Source organism: Schistocerca gregaria, chromosome X, assembly GCF_023897955.1.
Source record: "Schistocerca gregaria isolate iqSchGreg1 chromosome X, iqSchGreg1.2, whole genome shotgun sequence".
Taxonomy (NCBI): Eukaryota; Metazoa; Arthropoda; class Insecta; order Orthoptera; family Acrididae; genus Schistocerca; species Schistocerca gregaria.
In genome coordinates this window covers 121,476,657-121,498,803 of record NC_064931.1, presented here as the reverse complement: position 1 = coordinate 121,498,803, position 22,147 = coordinate 121,476,657, and the positions used below count along the sequence as shown (strand labels likewise).

At 43.1% G+C, this 22,147-nt stretch overlaps 1 protein-coding gene and 2 non-coding genes across 6 annotated transcripts in view; 2 read left to right on the top strand and 1 right to left on the bottom strand.

Moving 5' to 3' along the window:
- The window catches only part of LOC126298440 (proteoglycan 4-like), a 371,748-nt gene that overhangs the window by 156,152 nt on the left and 193,449 nt on the right, over window positions 1–22,147 (bottom strand). The gene's annotated exons all lie outside the window — the stretch shown is intronic.
- On the top strand, window positions 2,237–2,311 carry Trnas-aga (transfer RNA serine (anticodon AGA)). The gene has a single exon. It is a non-coding gene; the product is annotated as a tRNA-Ser (tRNA).
- On the top strand, window positions 2,537–2,611 carry Trnas-cga (transfer RNA serine (anticodon CGA)). Its single transcript has one exon. It is a non-coding gene; the product is annotated as a tRNA-Ser (tRNA).

Genomic DNA, 22,147 nt, shown 5'->3' with positions numbered 1-22,147 from the left:
TGTTTGGTCAGAGAGCTGGGTGCCCACAGAAGGAATCAACGATGAACTTCAACGGATATCATGTGACTTCCGCTACGACCAAACACAACGAACAAAATGAAAAAATGTGGTCATGGTGTTGAACTGCCAAGCGGGTGAGCCGTGTTCCAAACTACCTTGTGCCTTTCAGCAATCATTCTATCTTTCTCTTTTTTATTCACACCATTATGAACTACCCGTCTGGACACTGAAATGTTTGTTATCTTTCTGTAGTCTTGGCAGCTGTCATACCGTACATTGTTACAGGGTGGTCCACTGATAGTGATTGGGCCAAAGCGAAAAAAGTGGTCAAACCAAAACATTCATATTTCTTTACGTACTACACGAATATGTAATAAAAATGGGGGTTCCTATTTAAAAAAACGCAGTTGATATCCGTTTGACCTACGGCAGCGCCATCTAGCGGGCCAACCATAGCGCCATCTGGTTTTCGCCTTCAAGCTAGACAAGTTTCGCTCTTTGTAGTTTTTTTGTATGACACTTATTTCGTGAGATATTTGGCGCGGTCACTATCAATGGACCACCCTGTATATAGTAAGAAGTGATGAATAGTGAGAGGAGGCGAGATAGCACATACACGTCTCATAGAAACGAAAATAACAAGTAAACGGGTGTGAACTAAGTTACAACAAAGGAAATCAAGAGTCAAGACTTTCAAAACGGGACGCAACTTCAAAAACGTTAAAATGCATGTTTTAACAGAGCACAGATACATCATACGAACACCTATATCGGGCAAGGAGGCAACTCCCACTCACCAGTCGCAGAAATTAGGTGCGTCGATAAGAGATTCCTATCATATGACACACGTACGGTCACTAACGCCGTGGATGACACACCAGACGTGTTTTACGGTGGAGTATTAGGTTGATTTGTCGCCTTGTCATCAAACGTTTGCGGTTCCCATTTGAAAGCCACTTCCTTCCCGCTGCTAACACAGTAGTTGTGCAGAATCAACTGTCATTTTAGGTTCCTACCTTACACCTCGCTGTTTCAAATGGACGATACGTCACGACACAGACACAAACTTTAATAAAGCGAACAGCGAAAAAAAAAAAAAAAGAAAAAACTGGCACGTGGGAGATCTGAATACGGCCCACCCGCGGGGAAGTCCAGCAGCATAACCACTTAACCACGACGCCATTTCTCTTTCTGTCTCCTCTATATTGCACTTCTTGTTGTTGGGCCTTTCACTGATTCTATTTTGCTTCCTTTTTCTCAGTTCAGCACACCTTCTTCCTGTTTTCACGCTTGATTTACAGGGTGTTTCTAAAATGACCGGTATATTTGAAACGGCAATAAAAACTAAACGAGCAGCGATAGAAATACACCGTTTGTTGCAATATGCTTGGGACAACAGTACATTTTCAGGCGGACAAACTTTCGAAATTACAGTAGTTACAATTTTCAACAACAGATGGCGCTGCAAGTGATGTGAAAGATGTAGAAGACAACGCAGTCTGTGGGTGCGCCATTCTGTACGTCGTCTTTCTGCTGTAAGCGTGTGCTGTTCACAACGTGCAAGTGTGCTGTGGACAACATGGTTTATTCCTTAGAGCAGAGGATTTTTCTGGTGTTGGAATTCCACCGCCTAGAACACAGTGTTGTTGCAACAAGACGAAGTTTTCAACGGAGGTTTAATGTAACCAAAGGACCGAAAAGCGATACAATAAAGGATCTCCAGAATGAGATTTTCACTCTGCAGCGGAGTGTGCGCTGATATGAAACTTCCTGGCAGATTAAAACTGTGTGCTCGACCGAGACTCGAACTCGGGACCTTTGCCTTTCGCGGGCAAGTGCTCTACCAACTGAGATACCGAAGCACGACTCACGCCCGGTACTCACAGCTTTACTTCTGCCAGTATCCGTCTCCTACCTTCCAAACTTTACAGAAGCTCTTCTGCGAAACATGCAGAACTAGCACTCCTTTCAGGAAAGGCAAAGGTCCCGAGTTCGAGTCTCGGTCGGGCACACAGTTTTAATCTGCCAGGAAGTTTCATATCAGCGCACACTCCGCTGCAGAGTGAAAATCTCATTCTGGAAACATCCCCCAGGCTGTGGCTAAGCCATGTCTCCACAGTATCCTTTCTTTCAGGAGTGCTAGTTCTGCATGTTTCGCAGAAGAGCTTCTGTAAAGTTTGGAAGGTAGGAGACGGATACTGGCAGAAGTAAAGCTGTGAGTACCGGGCGTGAGTCGTGCTTCGGTAGCTCAGTTGGTAGAGCACTTGCCCGAGAAAGGCAAAGGTCCCGAGTTCGAGTCTCGGTCGGGCACACAGTTTTAATCTGCCAGGAAGTTTCATATCAGCGCACACTCCGCTGCAGAGTGAAAATCTCATTCTGGAAACATCCCCCAGGCTGTGGCTAAGCCATGTCTCCACAGTATCCTTTCTTTCAGGAGTGCTAGTTCTGCATGTTTCGCAGAAGAGCTTCTGTAAAGTTTGGAAGGTAGGAGATGGATACTGGCAGAAGTAAAGCTGTGAGTACCGGGCGTGAGTCGTGCTTCGGTAGCTCAGTTGGTAGAGCACTTGCCCGCGAAAGGCAAAGGTCCCGAGTTCGAGTCTCGGTCGGGCACACAGTTTTAATCTGCCAGGAAGTTTCAATAAAGGATCTGTTTGAAAAATTTCAACGGACTGGGAACGTGACGGATGAACGTGCTGGAAAGGTAGGGCGACCGCGTATGGCAACCACAGAGGGCAATGCGCAGCTAGTGCAGCAGGTGATCCAACAGCGGCCTCGGGTTTCCGTTCGCCATGTTGCAGCTGCGGTCCAAATGACGCCAACGTCCACGTATCGTCTCATGCGCCAGAGTTTACACCTCTATCCATACAAAATTCAAATGTGGCAACCCCTCAGCGCCGCTACCATTGCTGCACGAGAGACATTCGCTAACGATATAGTGCACAGGATTGATGACAGCGATATGCATGTGGGCAGCATTTGGTTTACTGATGAAGCTTATTTTTACCTGGACGGCTTCGTCAATAAACAGAACTGGCGCACATGGGGAACCGAAAAGCCCCATGTTGCAGTCCCATCGTCCGTGCATCCTCAAGAAGTACTGGTCTGGGCCGCCATTTCTTCCAAAGGAATCATTGGCCCATTTTTCAGATCCGAAACGATTACTGCATCACGCTATCTGGACGTTCTTCGTGAATTTGTGGCGGTACAAACTGCCTTAGACGACACTGCGAACACCTCGTGGTTTATGCAAGATGGTGCCCGGCCACATCGCACGGCCGACGTCTTTAATTTCCTGAATGAATATTTCGATGATCGTGTGATTGCTTTGGGCTATCCGAAACATACAGGAGGCGGCGTGGATTGGCCTCCCTATTCGCCAGACATGAACCCCTGTGACTTCTTTCTGTGGGGACACTTGAAAGACCAGGTGTACCGCCAGAATCCAGAAACAATTGAACAGCTGAAGCAGTACATTTCATCTGCATGTGAAGCCATTCCGCCAGACACGTTGTCAAAGGTTTCGGGTAATTTCATTCAGAGACTACGCCATATTATTGCTACGCATGGTGGATATGTGGAAAATATCGTACTATAGAGTTTCCCAGACCGCAGCGCCATCTGTTGTTGACAATTGTAACTACTGTAATTTCGAAAGTTTGTCTGCCTGAAAATGTACTGTTGTCCAAAGGATATTGCAACAAACGGTGTATTTCTATCGCTGCTCGTTTAGTTTGTATTGCCGTTTCAAATATACCGGTCATTTTTGAAACGCCCTGTATGTTCAGTTTTCGACAGGCTGTCCACTGGGTGCTCTTACTATTAAATTTGAGGGTGGTGCGATAGGAAGTTTCCCTTGTTAGAACTTATGATTGAAGTGCAAGTGTCTGGAGATATCAGCCGACTAGAAGTCTCAGTGCCATTGAGTGAAGCGGCGGTATAAAAATTCACTTCATGACTGTCGGCCGAAACGTTGAGCCCCAGCTGATCGTATGAACCAGAACCAAAGATGCACTCATTGCCATCTAGGACCATTAGCAAACATCTGCTTGAAGCTGGCCTACAGTCAAGTATACTAATCAACAGGCTTCCTCTGGTGTCTCATTACCGTGCAGTTCGCGTAACTGAAGAGTAAACAGAAAGCATAAATGGTGCACAGCTACATTTATCAGAGAGAGCAGATTTTCAAATGACTCCAATGATAACGGTTCTTGAGTCCAGCACTCAGCTGTGTAACACTTCTGCATTTGTTCTTTCCAATTTTCAAAACATTCTCACAAGGCTGAGTAGTACCTATGCCTTTTGTTGTCTTCCGGCGGAGCGTAAAACCACGTATATAGTAAACTGTTCATCCAGTACCACTGAGCTGATCATTGTGATGAAGCTTGTCACAGGGTAAGGAAGCACTTCAGAGTAGAAAACAGTTATGCAGGGCAAATGGTTACTTATGCTAGCAGTCTCGTGTCTTTTGTAGTTAGTTAATTCAGCCTATTTTATTTCTGTTCTTACATCGTCAGATGGATATGTTCTTTCGTCAGGACAAAGCCCTTGCGATACAGGACGTTCTCCAAGACATGTTGATCATCAACCCTAACCAGTTTCATCAACAAGGCAGTTCCTTATTGAGTGCCTTCAATAACGGCACCATGCCTTGTCCAACAAAGAACATAAGTACAAGAAGCGTGGAAAACTCACTCAAGATGACATCTAACAACTCTGAGATTGCCTGTGTCCATAATTTGGGGTGCACTGTTATCTACGAATGTCTTTCCACAGGTGTAACACCGTGCGAATACAACCACATAAAGATTTCAACTTGTGTAATATGTGAATAAAACTTAGTTGTTTTGTGATTATTGGCTCACATTTTTTTCCCGATTATACTAAGATGGTCTATTTGCCAGATGGTGGACTATATATCGTTCTCATGTTTTTATTTAAGAAAAATAAATCTCAGTTTCGTTGCAAATTATTCCCGTTATGTTGAACTTACGGTTTGAAAATTTGCATTTTGTGACGATTAGGAGAGACATGGTAGCACAAATGGCCAAATCTGGTGGTTAGGTAGAGACGACGCGTAATGGCGTAATGACCGGCTGTAGAGGAGCGACCTGATCTGGAATCGGCAAGATTCCTTTCCAGAACTTGTGTCGATGTTGGAAGACCAGTTCTGGCGTCACAGTGCCCTCCAGTGTAATGGGGCATGTTCCCGCAGTGCACTTTTTCTGCTGCTGCAGGCAGAACACTCTTTGGGCTACTACAGAGATGCAAGCATGTGCCTTTGTATCGTATTCTTTGCATGCCTCGATAACCATTGTGTACACCTTTATTTGACTTTTTGTCACTACATGAACGTCCTCATACACTTGTGGATAAATATCGCATACATAGGAAAGTGTGTATTATTTCGCAGCTTTTCGAGTCCATTCTTTTATTAATGCTAGAACCTACACGTAATCGGATCACTGGCGGGATTGTACTATAAGACAATTTACTCCACTAGACTGAAATATATAACGTAAAGTATCCGTATAATACTGAATTATTTACGGAATTGAGTTCTCATTTTTATAGTTCAAAATTATAGTGTGTGATCGAATGGGGGAAGGGGGGAGGGCGCTTAGCCACAAATGATGTCAGAGCTATCATCGTTTTGAGGCCTAATTTCATTTTACAGAGGTATGTCTGCGTCATTAATTGGCGAGCATCTGTAGTGGAACTTCCGTTCTCTTGCACAATTTTCTCTCTCATGCCACGTAAACATGCTTAAAATCATAATGGTCAGTTCTAAAACATGTCACACCACCTTTCATGTCAAATAATTACCCCATTCTTTACCATCTTCTACTGTTTTGAGACGTTGTGATCTGCTATAATTCGACATTATTTTATCATCATCGACGAGCAAGTCTTCGAAGTGGCGTCAAATAAAAAGATTTGCAGTAGGAGGCCGAAATTCCCCAGATGGGGTCTCCCGGCCAATAGCGCCAACGATCATTTCAACTGCAACAATTTTACAGTTCGTCTGAAGATCTCGAATAATCTGGTTAATATCCATCTTTCTCTTCGTTAAGCTTATGTTTATAAACATTGTGACACCATTATCGACCATTGTTCTGGATCATATTTCATTATTCACTTCGGCAAGTCCCATCTCTCAGGGTATAGTTCCTTGCTATGTTTTCACAACAACCACAGATAATTTCTTAGTTATTATCTCGATAACTATGGAGACTAATCACCGTTTCCTTGGATAGAAATTATGCCAGGGTGTTGAGTAACTTTATAAATTACATTTTACGAGCATCAGCGCAACGAACGTTTTATGATGAGAGTATATAAAACAATAAACTAGCAAGAAACCAATTTCTCTCTCCCCTCCGGCCGTAAAAGTTGAATGAGTATGTTTTGCAAGTTTTTCTAATTCCCTTGCATTTTGTTCTAGAATTTAGGATATACCTTCCGACGATGTTTATACCGCACTCAAAGACGTCTCGATGAATTGCCCGGTTCGTAGAATTCTACAAAAGAAGTTAGTGGACCGGGTCGGCCAAGAACTGTTTGATAGCATTTGTGAAATCGCTGAAACTGACTGCTTGGAGAAAGTCTTCCTTATAGGAAACGAATTATGGCAATCAAGTCGATATGGTTTATTCAAGACGACTGAAGCGTTCTACCGCATACTTTCTCCACTTCGAACTGCTGCTTTTTCTCTTCTGTTTAACCTTAAGCGACAGTGGACAACCAGTCAATTACATGACGATTAGCCTGAATTACATGTAAAGTATCTGGAGAAATGAAAGCAGTTACGGCCCACGATCTAGAATATTGTTGAAGTATATTTCTTGTTATGTGCACTCGTGAACAAAACATATCAGCCTAAATTAAGAATTTAACTAAAGATTAAGGCTTCTGCATGTGAAAAAAATCACCAGAACACCACATTTTTGTATTATTACACAGAGTCCGTCGCTTCAAATTTGGTCGTTTCAGATTACCATCAATTTAACGTTAAAAACTCTGTGCTGCAGTAAATTATATCACTAATAAAGCAAATGGAGCAAATTACCTCCAAATCTGCCTGCCCTTGCTGTACAATTGGTAAGAGATGGAACGGATCCCCCGTGGTACACAAAAAAGGTCCGAACGCTGTTGCAGAGGCAACGGAAAAAGCATGCGAAGTTCAGAAGAACGCGAAATCCTGAAGATGGGCTAAAATTTACAGACGCGCGAAATTTGGCACGTACTTCGATGCGAGATGCCTTTAATAGGTTCCACAACGAAACATTGTCTCGAAATTTGGTAGAAAATCCGAAGAAATTCTGGTCGTATGTAAAGTACACAAGCGGCAAGACGCAGTCAATACCTTCGCTGCGCAGTGCCGATGGTACTGTTATCGACGACTGTGCCGCTAAAGCGGAATTATTGAACGCAGTTTTCCGAAATTCCTTCACCAGGGAAGACGAATGGAATATTCCAGAATTTGAAACACGAACATCTGCTAGCATGAGTTTCTTAGAAGTAGATACCTTAGGGGTTGCGAAGCAACTCAAATCGCTTGATACGGGCAAGTCTTCAGGTCCAGATTGTATACCGATTAGGTTCCTTTCAGATTACGCTGATACTATAGCTCCCTACTTAGCACTCATATACAACCGCTCATTCACCGATAGACCTGTACCTACAGATTGGAAAATTGCGCAGGTCGCACCAGTGTTCAAGAAGGGTAGTAGGAGTAATCCATTTAACTACAGACCTATATCATTGACGTCGGTTTGCAGTAGGGTTTTGGAGCATATACTGTATTCAAACATTATGAATCACCTCGAAGGGAACGATCTATTGACACGTAATCAGCATGGCTTCAGAAAACATCGCTCTTGTGCAACGCAGCTAGCTCTTTATTCGCACGAAGTAATGGCCGCTATCGACAGGGGATCTCAAGTTGATTCCGTATTTCTAGATTTCCGCAAAGCTTTTGACACCGTTCCTCACAAGCGACTTCTAATCAAGCTGCGGAGCTATGGGGTATCGTCTCAGTTGTGCGACTGGATTCGTGATTTCCTGTCAGGAAGGTCGCAGTTCGTAGTAATAGACGGCAAATCATCGAGTAAAACTGAAGTGATATCAGGTGTTCCCCAGGGAAGCGTCCTGGGACCTCTACTGTTCCTGATCTATATAAATGACCTGGGTGACAATCTGAGCAGTTCTCTTAGGTTGTTCGCAGATGATGCTGTAATTTACCGTCTAGTAAGATCATCCGAAGACCAGTATCAGCTGCAAAGCGATTTAGAAAAGATTGCTGTATGGTGTGTCAGGTGGCAGTTGACGCTAAATAACGAAAAGTGTGAGATGATCCACATGAGTTCCAAAAGAAATCCGTTGGAATTCGATTACTCGATAAATAGTACAATTCTCAAGGCTGTCAATTCAACTAAGTACCTGGGTGTTAAAATTACGAACAACTTCAGTTGGAAGGACCACATAGATAATATTGTCGGGAAGGCGAGCCAAAGGTTGCGTTTCATTGGCAGGACACTTAGCAGATGCAACAAGTCCACTAAAGAGACAGCTTACACTACACTCGTTCGTCCTCTGTTAGAATATTGCTGCGCGGTGTGGGATCCTTACCAGGTGGGATTGACGGAGGACATCGAGAGGGTGCAAGGAAGGGCAGCTCGTTTTGTATTATCGCGTTATAGGGGAGAGAGTGTGGCAGATATGATACACGAGTTGGGATGGAAGTCATTACAGCATAGACGTTTTTCGTCGCGGCGAGACCTTTTTACGAAATTTCAGTCACCAACTTTCTCTTCCGAATGCAAAAATATTTTGTTGAGCCCAACCTACATAGGTAGGAATGATCATCAAAATAAAATAAGAGAAATCAGAGCTCGAACAGAAAGGTTTAGGTGTTCGTTTTTCCCGCTCGCTGTTCGGGAGTGGAATAGTAGAGAGATAGTATGATTGTGGTTCGATGAACCCTCTGCCAAGCACTTAAATGTGAATTGCAGAGTAGTCATGTAGATGTAGATGTAGACATCATTATATTTGATGAAATGCATAACAGGCAAAAAATAACGAAAAATGGGGAGAACATTTCAGCCGTTGGGACCTGGTTTCTATCACTTACGATGAAATTCATTGTGAAAATTACTTCAGAGTATTCTCCATGTCCATCTTAAATAATGTTCGGCAATACTGTACCTGCTACAATTTTGAAAATATTGTTAGCAGAAACAGATTTCCTGGTACTGCTACAAGGTTCCGAATCAGAAAGCAGGAGGATAACACCCTCCCTCTCCTTTTCTGAAACGCCCCTTTTTAACGTTATTAGGCAATATTCGGAATAAAATACTGAAAGAAGCATTGCTTAGTTTTCCAAATAGCGAGGTCCTGTTGACGGCGACGTCTGAAGAGAATAAGTAACTGAAACTTGCGTATCAAGGCATATACTCTACAAGTCATGCTGGAAATGCATCATAGCACTATTACCCACGCCTTGATATGTGAGACGTGGAAATGGTTGAGCAGCAGCACACATTTCCTAGAATATTGATTCTCTAAATTTATCCTTCAGAGTGCGGCGAGAGCTATACTATCTTTCTTCTAACGATTACAAGCTCGGCAGACTTTTCTTGAGCGTCTCTGTTACACTTTCTTAAGGGCTATACCGACCTATGGTCTTTGTACGCGATTTTGAAACAATTGTATTGTTCTTATTCAGAAAGCTCTCAACACATATATTTGCAATTGCACACATTCATTGCATTTCATCTTGCTTCGCAAGGTAATCACTAGATATTTAAACGATGTGACAGGTTCCAGCAGTTTGCCACTATTTCTATAATCCGTTACTACTCAGTTTTTTTATGAGTATTAACTTCATCATGGATTGCGCCTGTACAAGAGAAAAATAATACTGTAAACAGCTATGCTGCATTCGGAAATTTGTACTTTCAGTTCTGATTGAAATGCTCCTAGTTCTCCTACATTACTTCTATTCAGTTTCAGTATCATTTAATAGTGCTACTACGCATGTGTCTTCACTGACCAACTTTATGGATCTGAGAAACGAAATTCAGAGGCGGGATTTGTGGGGAAGCAGGAACAGAATAAATACTTAACAGCTTTTTGGTCGAAAGATCTCACACATCTTGTGACTGGTGCTCTCTTTTAGAGTGACTCAGGTCGTCTGGAAAATCACACCTTGTCATATGGGTAACTGCTGCATTATTAGCCTTGTTGAGACTGAAAATGAAATGAGAATTAGGGAAAGTGTTAAACTCTCTGACAGCATTGAGACTAGCTAATCAAAAATAAAGAAGCTGTTGCGTGTCGCGCCTTAAATCTCTGTCGAGACTCACGGAACAGCGTAATGGATCTTCTCGAACTGTCAGGTAACTGGAACTAATTTCATAAACTAACTAAAATTTTTTATCGATGATGATACGGAACACTTGATCTTGGAATGAGCGCCATATCTAATAGATGATTACGGGGCCTACTTTCTGGAATGGACAAGGCTATTAATACGTACCTCTGAGGTTGCAGAATACGACTGTGCGAAAACTGCAAGACATACGGAAATAGACACATATCAGTTGCTAAAGATTTCATCCAACTTCTTAACTCACATGTGCAGCATGTACATCGTTCGTGACTCGACAAATGTCAATACTTTGAGGGATTCATTGTAGTTGCTGACAGAAATTGACGGGAAGGCGCGACAGTTGCACGGTTTGGAAATCTGTTCGTTGGGTTGCCTACATACGCTGAGAACTCATGGAATACCGGTATGCATATATACAGACGGAGGTAGCATCGCGTACACAAGTATGAAAGGGCAGTGCGTTGGCGAAGCTGTCATTTGTACTCAGGTGATTCATGTGGATAGGCTTAGTACTTTAAACAGCAGTGTCAAGAGTATACCGAGAATAGCAGATTTCAGGCATTACCCCTCACCATGACGGCCTTCACTTAACGACCGAAAGCAGCTGCGTTTGCCCACAGTTGTCAGTGCTAACAGACAAACAACACTGCGTGAAATAACCGCAGAAATCTATGTGGAAAGTACGACTAACGTATCCGTAGGACAGTGCGGTGAAATTTGGCGCTAATGGTCCATGACAGCAGGACGCGAGTGCCTTTGCTAACAGCACATCATTACAGCTCAAGATCATTTCGGTTGGACCCTAGACGACTGGAAAACTGTGACCTGTTCGATGAGTCCCGATTTCAGTTGGTAAGAACTGATGGTAGGGCTCGAGTGGGGCGCAGACGGCATGAAGGCACGGATCCAGGTTGTCAACAAGAAAGTGGTGGCTACGTAATGGTGTGGGTTGTTACTACATGGAATGCAATGGCTCGTCTTGGCCAGCTGAACCGATCCTTAACTGGAAATGTACATGTTTGGCTACCTGGAGACCATTTGGAACCATTCATGGACTCCGTGTTCTCAAACAATGCCACAGGTACTGCCTGCACTGCGGTTGACCCGTCACCCGAGGTTGAGTGGGAGATCATTCCAAAGTCTGGCAGGCAGCGAAAAACTTTCCGAAGGGCCGATCGTAGGGCCTCCCAGGTTCGTTTGACGAACAGGTTTCGGACGTTATCTGTGGCTGACGATGTCTTTAAGCCGGATGCAGTCGTCCACCCTGTTCCAGAGGAAGCTTCCCGGCCCGCAGGGTCTGGGCATTCACAGAGGGTGGGTTTGCTGGTAGTTGGGAGCTCCAACGTTAGGCACGTAATGGGGACCCTTACGAACATGGCCGCCAAGGCGGGGACGGAAGCCAGTGCGCACCGCGTGTGCATACCGGGGGGAGTCATTCCGGATGTGGAAAGGGTGCTTCTGGATGCCATGAAGAGTACAGGGTGCATGGTGACTCATGTCGGTACGAATGACGTTTGTCGCTTTGGATCGGAGCAGATTCTCTCTGGTTTCGGGCGGCTAGTGTAAGTGATAAAGACTGCCAGTCTTGCTTCCGAGATTAAGGCGGAGATCACCATCTGCAGCATCGTCGATAGAACCGATTGTGGTCCTTTGGTGAAGAGCCGCGTGGGGCTCTAAATCAAAGGCTCCGACGGTTCTGTGACCGTGTAGGCTGCAGATTCCTTGACTTGCTCCATCAGGTTGTGTGTTTCCGGGTTCCGCTTAATAGTTCAGGAGTCCACTACACACAGGAGGCAGCTACACGGGTACCGGGGGCTAGGTTAGAGGGTCTCAGGGAACCACAGAAAGGGCGTCCGTCTAAAAGATGGTTCAGATGGCTCTGAGCACTATGGGACTTAACATCTGTGGTCATCAGTCCCCTAGAACTTAGAACTACTTAAACCTAACTAACCTAAGGACATCACACACATCCATGCCCGAGGCAGGATTCGAACCTGCAACCGTAGCGGTCGCGCAGTTCCAGACTGAAGCGCCTAGGACCGCTCGGCCACCAAGGCCGGCGTCTAAAAGAGGGCAGGTAAAACACAGTATGGTAGTTGTAGAAGCGATCGGTATTGTAGTTGTAAATTGTCGTAGCTGTGCTGGGAGAGAACTAGAGCTCCAAGCCCTAATAGATTGGAGCTAAAATAGTTATAGGTACAGAAAGCTGGCTAAAGTCGGAAATAAGTTCAGCAGAAATTTTTTCAAACGATCTAACAGTGTTCAGAAGGGGTAGATTAAATATAGTTGGTGGTGGTGTAATTATTGCTGTCAGATTGGTGGTGGTGGTGGTTAGTGTTTAACGTCCCGTCGACAACGAGGTCATTAGAGACGGAGCGCAAGCTCGAGGTAGGGAAGGATTGGGAAGGAAATCGGCCGTGCCCTTTTGAAAGGAACCATCCCGGCATTTGCCTGAAACGATTTAGGGAAATCACGGAAAACCAAAATCAGGATGGCCGGAGACGGGATTGAACGGTCGTCCTCCCGAATACGAGTCCAGTGTGCTAACCACTGCGCCACCACGCTCGGTATTTCTGTCAGAAATAGTTTAACTTGTAGTGAAATAGAAGTAGATAGTAACTGAGAAATAGTATGGGTAGAGGTTATACCTGACAATCAGACTAAACTAGTAACTGGATCGTTTTACCGAACCTCAGAATCAGAAGGTATAGTTGTTGAACAGTTCAAAGAAAACTTGAGTCTCATTTGAAATAGGTACCGCACTCATACAATTATAGTCCGTGGTGACTTTAGTCTACCCTCGATATGCTGGAAAAATTATATGTTTAAAGCAGGCGCAGGCATAAAACGTCATCCGAAATTGTACTGAATGCTTTCTCAGAAAATTATTTTGAACAATTAGTCACTAGCCTACTCGGAGCGTAAGTGGTTGCGAAAGCATACTTCATCTCTTATAAAAAAAAAAAAAAAAAAAAGTCCTGGACAAATAGGGAGTATCCTGACAATTACAGGAATTAGCGACCACAAGGCAGTTTCTGCTAGGCTGAATACAGTAACATCTACAACCATGAAAAAGACACGCAAAGTATATCCATTTATAAAAGCTTATAAAAATTCCCATAACGCCTTTTTAAGAGACGGTCTTCAATCCTTCCGATCTGATCATGTAAGCGTAGAAAAGTTGTGGAATTATTTCAGAGAGATAGTGTCGACAGCAATTAAGAGATATATACCACATAAATTAATAAGTGGTGGTACTGATCCCCCAAGGTACACAAAACGGATCAGATGGCTGTTGCAGAAGCAGTGAAAAAAGCATGCCAAATTTAAAAGAACGCAAAATCCCCAAGACTGGCAAAGTTTTGCAGAAGTTCGAAATATAGCGCGTACTTCAATGCGAGAGGCTTTTAATAATTTCCACAACGAATTTCTGTCTCGGAATCTGGCAGAAATCCCAAAGAGGTTCTGGTCATGCATAAAGCACAGCCGGCCGAGATGGCCGAGCTGTTCTAGGCGCTACAGTCTGGAACCGCGCTGCCGCTACGGTCGCAGGTTCGAATCCTGCGTCGGACATGGATGTGTGTGATGTCCTTAGGTTAGTTAGGTTTAAGTAGTTGTAAGTTCTAGAGGACTGATGACCTGAAATGTTAACTCCCATAGTGCTCAGAGCCATTTGAACCATAACGCACATCAGTGGCAAGACGCAATCAATACATGTATTGCGCGATAACAACGGTGAAGTCACTGATGACAGTGCCACTAAAGCAGACTTATTAAACGTGGTTTTCTGAAACTCCTTCAGCAAAGAAGACGAAGTAAATATTCCTGAATTTTGATCAGGAACAACCGCCAAGGTGAGAAACATAGAAGTAGATATCCTCGGTGTAACAAAGGAGTTTAAGCCACTTAATAAAGTAAAGGCCTCCGCTCCAGATTGTATATCAGTCAGGCTCCTCTCAGAGTATGCTGATGCAATAGCTCCATATTTAAGAATTATATACAACCGCTAGCTTACAGAATGATCAGTATCTAAAGATTGGAAAATTGCTCAAGTCACTCCAAAACCCAAAAAGGGAAGTAGGAGTAATCCGCTGAATTACAGCCCCATATCACTAACGTCGATTTGCAGTAGGGTTTTGGAACATATGCTGTATTCGAAAATTATCAAGTACCTCGAAGAAAACGATTTATTGACACATAGTCAGCACGGATTCAGAAAACATCATTCTTACGAAACACAACTAGCTCTTTATACTCATGAAGTAATAAGCGCTATCGATAGGGGATGTCAAATTAATTCCAAACTTACAGATTTCCAGAAGGCTTTCGACACCGATCCTCACAAGTGTCTTCTAACTAAACTGAGGGCCTATGGAATATCGCCTCAGTTGTGCGACTGGATTCGTGATTTCCTGCCAGAAACGTCACAGTTCGTAGTAATAGACGGAAAGTCATCGACTAAAACAAAAGTAATATCCGGTGTTCCCCAAGGAAGTTCTGTAGGCCCTCTATTGTTCCTGATCTATATTAACGACATAGGAGACAATCTGAGTAGCCGCCTTAGATTATTTGCAGATGTTGTTGTCATTTACCGTCTTGTAAAGTCATCAGATGACCAAAACGAATTGCAAAATGATTTAGATAAGATATCTGTATGGTGCGAAAAGTGGCAACTGGCCATGAATAAAGAAAAGTGTGAAGTTATTCACATGAGTACTTTTCGATTCGATGTGAGTCATACAAATCTGAAGACTGTAAATTCAGCTAAATACTTAGGGATTACAATTACAAATAACCTAAATTGGAACGCTCACATAGGTAATGTTGTGGGTTGAGCAAAGCAAAGACTGGTTCACTAGCAGAGCACTTAGAAGGTGCAACAGGTCTACTAAAGAGACTGCTTACACCATGCTTGTCCATCCTGTTCTGGAGTACTGCTGTGCGGTGTGGGAACCGCATCAGGTGGAACTGACGGATGACATCGAAAAAGCACAAATAAGGGCAGCTCATTTTGTGTTATCGCGAAATAGTGGAGATACTGCCACAGACATGATACGTGAATTAGAGTGGCAATCATTAAAACAAAGGCGTTTTTCGTTGCGACGGGATCTTCTCATGAAATTTCAATCACCAGTTTCCTCTTCCTATTGCGAAAACATTCTGTTGGCACCCGCCTACATAGAGATAAATGATCATCACGATAAAATAACAGAGATCAGGGATCGCACAGAAAAATTTAAGTGCTCGTTTTCCCGGCACGCCGTTAGATAGTGGAACGGTAGAGAGACAGCTTGAAGGTGGTTCATTGAACCCTCTGCCAGGCACTTTATTGTAAATAGCACATTAATCAAGTAGATGTAGATGTATGTGTAGAATTTTTATAGATGGCAATGCTCCAAGTCACTGTGCCACAATTGTTCGCGATTGGTTTGAAGAACATTCTGGATAATTCTAGAGAATGATTCGGTCACGCAGATCGCCTGACATGAAACGCATCGAACATTTATGGGACATAATCGAGAGACCAGTTGGTGCACAAAATCCTGCATCGGTAACACATTTGTAATTACGGACATTATGAAAGCGGTATGGCTCAGTACTTCAGCACAGGACTTCCAACGACTTCTTGCGTCCGTGCCACTTCCATTTGGTGCAGTACGCCGGCCAAAAGGAGGCCAGACACGATACTAGGAGGTATCCCATGACTTTCGTCACCTTACTGCACTGAGTGGATGATCTGCCTACATGTTCTGGCACTCTTGCTCCCTAGTACAGTTACGACATGAGGCGTATTAGAAATCGAAACTTGGAGAGATGCTCTGTCCACTGATATGTGTCGTTTTTCTTTATATCTTGTAGTTTTCATACATTTGTCTTCTGAAACACCAGAAGTACTTATGAATAACCCAGTACATACCGTACACCACCGAGTCAGCGTCTAGACATCACTCTGTTGACGAGACGTTGCGTAATTGTAGCGAATTAAACTTTCCCTATGGACCAACATATAGTTTGCTATCATCCGTTACTAAAAGTTAATATAATGCTACAAAACCGCGTTTGTTTGAAAGACTAGTGTCGTGTTCTGAATTTAGTTTCGAAAAACAGAGGGATTGTTCCCTTAAAAAAATGACATGCTCTCTTCCATCACCAAATCTTCTCGAAATGAGCTAGTGCTCAGGCTGTAATGCTCTTGACCGAGACAGGACACTAAATTCTGAACTTCGTATCTTCCTATGCTCTGTTATCGCAGTACACTCGTAGATGATCAGAAAGTCTCCGCTCCCTTAGTTGGTTTAGACGGGGGAAATAATATACAGCATTTCAGTAGCAAAGAAAAACATGAGTGTGATATCACACATTCCTCTCCCTCAGTAACAAAACACGTTTAAATAATCGGTGAATGGACCTATAAATAAATGGCCACTCACATTAAAAATGAGTGTGTGCACACGCGCATGTCGATACAGGTGAGGAAGTGCCACCTAGTGTCTAACTTGCTGAGCTGCAGTAAAATTGTGTGCTACGGTTAGTCAATCGTAGCTGTATTAAAATTCAATAGAGTAACGCATAGACGTAGTTTTCAAAGAGACTGTAAAATAATCATGACGAAGACAAGTGCGATGATGGTGCAATAAGTGCCCAGAACATAAACAATGAGCAAAAACTGTGTGTCTGATTGACTCAAAGATGTTGACAGCGGAGAAACCAACAAGCATAACGACAGAAAACACTGAGCAATGCGACGGATTCTTGCATGAAATCAGAGGCTGTCTCTGAGATTGAGGTCGGAGGAATAATTTTGTTTAGTAACCAAAGTATTAAAGCAATTATTTACAAAGTTTTGGGTAAGAAAAAGATGTTTTCTAGATTTTTGTAGCACAAACTGACTAGAAAGCAGAAAATTCCACAGATGAAAACTGATGAGAGATTGAGCACAAATCGGCAGGGAAACAGGAAGTGACGTAGATGAAAACTGATCACAAGTGACCGAGATCCATGTTTCTTGCTATCCAACATCACCGAGGATGAGATGTCGTGCTGCTTGGTCGGAATGCAGTAAAATAGGAACCATCATGGTCACAAAGCACCCAGAAGCTTTAAAAACGTTGTCAAAAGTATAGCGCGATCAATATCGACTACTTTGCAAATGAATAAAAATATTTCCTTTGAATGCGCAGTTTTACTCTTTTTTTTATAGCTTCACCGATCTCTTTAGATTCTCCATGTAAAGACCTGTAATCACAGTTCTCTGTGGTTGACTCAAGACGAGAAACAAGAGAGAAAACCATAAAATGAACCTAATAATTTGGCATCCGAGAGATTTCGGAGATGAAGGCTGCGCCTTCCGGGCAGGGTGTAACGTGACTCGTGGCGGGCGGCTGCCTTGGCGGAATGTTGCTCTTGGTCTGTTCGCCTTGTTGGCGACCGCGGCGGGTTTCTTCCGCTTCCTTGCCGCTTTCAAGGAACAAAAATAACGGTCCCCGCGCAAAGGTGGCCATTTGCTCGAAGTTAGACATGAAATATGGCATGTTCCTAACGTAGCGAAACCATAGAGATCATCGTTGGCTTTTAGTGTTCCTGGAAATTAACCCATCTGTATTCACTCCGGAAAAACTTTGTTATCCATCTTTCAAGTAGTAGTTTTAAGGATTATCAAAGTTATCTCTGAAAATATTAACAACTTAAATTAAGAAGAAAAGCATTTTTCTTGATCTCAAAAATTTAGTGCGCAGTGTAACACATTTAATTTGAGCGCACTGTATGAATTAAAGTAGGTGATACTCCTCGTATCGGAGTTGTTAGTATTAAAAGTAATGGTAATTTTGCTTCCTCTTAATTTCTAATTAGACTCAAAAAAAGAGTTATTCAAAGTAATTTCTTTTATACAGATATGCTATTCTCGCGCAAAAATGCAATAGTCTCATTTTTTTTTAAATGCTAGTGATCGTTGTATTCCTTAGGAGACGTCATTCAAGTACGTTTCGTTTCGTTTGGCAGATAGGGCTTTTCGAGAAAAAAATCTTTGCCTGAACAATTTTCCTGTCACATCTGTAGTGTGCAGAACTTTGAACTGAATCCGAAACCAAGTTCGATTACGCTAAGTGCCAACTACATATTTTTTGAGAAATCAAAATTGTGTGTCGACGCGGGACTCGAACTGGGGTGTCAGACTTTCGCGAAGAGTATGCTACTAATCGCGCACTTTTTTTCTGTGTCTCCTTTGTTTTTCAAATGGTTTAAATTGCTCTAAGCACTATGGGACTTAACATCTGAGGTTAGCAGTACCCTAGACTTAGAATTACTTAAACCTAACCAACTAAAGGACATCACACACATCCATTCCCGAGGCGGGATTCGAAACTGCGACTTTAGCAGCAGTGCGGTTCCCGACTGAAGCGCCTTGAACCGCTCGGCCACAGGGGCCGGCTTTTTTTTGCCCTTATACTTCTTTTTTAATAAATGTATCCTTAGGCTGCGTCGGATTCTTCTGCAGTTATAAACGGAGTATTTTCGTATACTATGTAAGACTTTCGATTGTTGATCGATATAATTTTTTGAACGTAAAAATAAATTTAAAAGTTTAAATAGCTGGATCCCCTCCTCTTAAAGAAGTGGATCTCTCTGTTCTTAGAAATTTAAATTGATTAACCAAAACTTGTCGCTGAAATAATGTTATAACTTTCTTTACAAAACAATGTCACCTTCACTTGTGCAGTGAAATCTGCTTTTCTGCTTGGACTGATATTGTAATTTAAAAATAACAAACTTGAAACATAAATTGGTTCCTCGTGAAGCTGAGATAATCTTTTTTATGGCTAAAACTCCACTTGCCAACCTGACATTTTGTTGAATATTAAATTTCTTTTACAAATTTTAATTTAATCTGGAGATATGAACCCTCTTTAAGGCTAAAATTCGTCTCGTGAACTGAAAATCTTCTTTAAAGTAGTGTTCATAGTGAAATGTAACGAGCAATTGTTCCCTTATTCTGGGGTATCAATGTCAAAGTAATCCTAGAATGTTTCTGTACCTGTCTCCCATTTGTTATTTCAACATCCAGTGCTACAGAAGAAGAAGAAGAAGTAGGAACTCCTGCAGGATTGTTGGTTTTCTCAGTGTGGTATGAGAACTGCCCAAAGAGCAAATGTAGGTATTGTGTCTTGCGTTGGGGAAAAGGTTCCAGCGAGGAAGCAGAATATTTGTGATTTCAGTTATAAGGGGCGGTCAAATGAAAACAAAAAGATGGAAAAAGTATGTAAATTGTTTATTGTTTCAAGGTAATGGTCTTAAATGTTACCGCATTTATCCCACTATGAAACAGGACTGCTAATGTCTTCATGGAAAAATGCTTGCAGTTGCCAACAGAACTATGATTGTACCCAGGCGTGAACCTCTTCGACCGAAAGAAATCACCGACCATGTTTGTCTTTCTCTATGCATCCAAAAATATGGGAAACACATGGGGAGAGGTAGGGACGGTATGGAGGAGGTGTCAGGGGTTCCCAGTGAAACTTCTGCAGCGTAGTCGATACAACTTTGGTAACATATGGGAGCGCGTCGAGATCGGTGTTCTCTCACAGTGGGCTGAGTGTATTAACAGTTATGGTGATTACTTTTGAAATAACAGAGTTCACGTTCTTTTTCTTCAATCTGTCTGGTTTTCATTTGACTGCCCCTAATACTCGAGGCACCGTCCTCAATATCTCGTTTAATTACATGTTATAATAGAGTTATTGTTCAAGAACACGTGAGCTGTATTAGTGGACTCAGAACTTTAGCTTGCCGCTGGTTCGTCTCCATTCCTTCCTGTCTCCATACAAAGTCAGTGGTAAATGGTTTTCCGAAACAAAGTTTTTCAAGGGTGGACGATGGAGCACCGGTTCAGAGAAAATGCCTTTATTTCTTTTAGAAACTGCGTAGGAGTCTTTACAGTATTCAGATGATCCGCAGAGTTTAGAAATAGCTTCTGCTTAGAGGAAAATCTACTCTCAGACTGAGAAAGGAAGTAGTGGAGGAAGACCAATGTGTGTCATCCCCACCAGACAGAGGGCTGTATGCTACACTGAGTCTCATGTGGAAGAGAATTCCCCTAAAAACTTAAAAGCGGCGTCATATGAGTAGTCCAACAGTGTGATAAGCGGCAGCACCATTCGAAGATGAACGTTCAATTGTCACAGCTTCGTTTTCCCTACCCGTTCACACAAAAACGGTGTCTGTTTTATCCATATCAGCGAGCGACGTTACGACAGGCGGATACGACTAAAGCGGCAGGCGTGGTACAACCATTTAGCGCCGGCGGCGTTAGGCAAGGATTTGAGCCCGCAGGTGCGAAGCGTAGGAAGTTTAGGATACGCCGTGGCAGGGCGCGGTCGCTCTGTGCCGAAGGCCGCCCGTCCAAAGCGAGGCCAGCGGGTATACCTCTGCCTTCACATCTACACGCCCTACACCGCTATGTTTACAAATACGCGCGCCGTACAGTTTTATGTCGTCGTTATAATTAAACGACAGTTTACGTCGTCAGAAGCTGTTCTTTTACATCCTTTGTTGCATGGCAACTGAGAATACTAATTATTATGGCTGACCAAGTAGCTTTTATTGAATGTTTCACTACTCTTCAAATGGACACAGATGCATGGTACTATTTTTCAACATCGTCTCGGTAACAACGGTAGATACGTTCTACCAGTTGTTCAGTTCTTCGATTATAGGAATCCGTTCCTTGGTCACGGAACCATTCAAATCCGTGTGTGAATACCTCGATGTTGGAATATCCCACCCCTCCCCTCCCCTCGCCCCCCCCCCCACCCTCTACCCCCGCCCCCAGATGTTCTTTCAGCTGGCTGTAAAGATCGAAATTACATCGTACAAGATTTGCACCTCCAACCACGTCTGTGAGGCTTTGGTTAAACTGTTGGCGCTATTGTATTTGGTCAATAAATCGTCAAAGTTTCGCTATGAATCTGTGTACAAATTTGACGTTTTGCCGACAAGAATCGTACTGTTCCGCGTATTTCAACTTTGGAGTACGTTTCCAGTTGCCACGTCATTTCACTCCCACACTGCGATACACCGCAGCAGAACTATCACTGCAGGAAACGAGGATATGTCATCTCTTCTGCCAACGCGCCGCTTACGTTGCGCAATGGTTTTAGCGTGGCACTCCCTAGGTACATAAGCGTTTATGGAAATCACAACACCAGGACATCGCCTATGACTGAAAGGCACTGTATAACGCTAATTCGGTTCATAATACTAAAAACATTATTAGGTATACACAACTAAATATGATCTCAAAAACGTGTACTATCTGAACGTCTAATTGGAACGGCTTGGAGTTAAAGAGGCTACAGATATGTTCCTGGACAACTCCCTCTTCTTGCCTTGTGAGTGAGTCTATTACTAATGACCAACTATCTCTGGTCGACAGTCACAAACTAGGTGCTAACCAGCCATAACCAAAATAATTTTAATGCGAGATATCTCAGGCCTTATGCCGGCCGTTGTGGCCGAGCGGTTCAAGGCGCTTCAGTCTGGAACCGCGCGACCACTACGGTCGCAAGTTCGAATCCTGCCTCGGGCGTGGATGTGTGTAATGTCTTTAGGTTAGTTAGGCTTAAGTAGTTCTAAGTCCTAGGGGACTGATGACCTCAGATGTTATGTCCCATAGCGCTCATAGCCATTTGAACCATCTCAGGCGAATGAGAAAGCGAAGCCACGTATGGTCGAGACATAATGTACTGGTATCTGGGACAT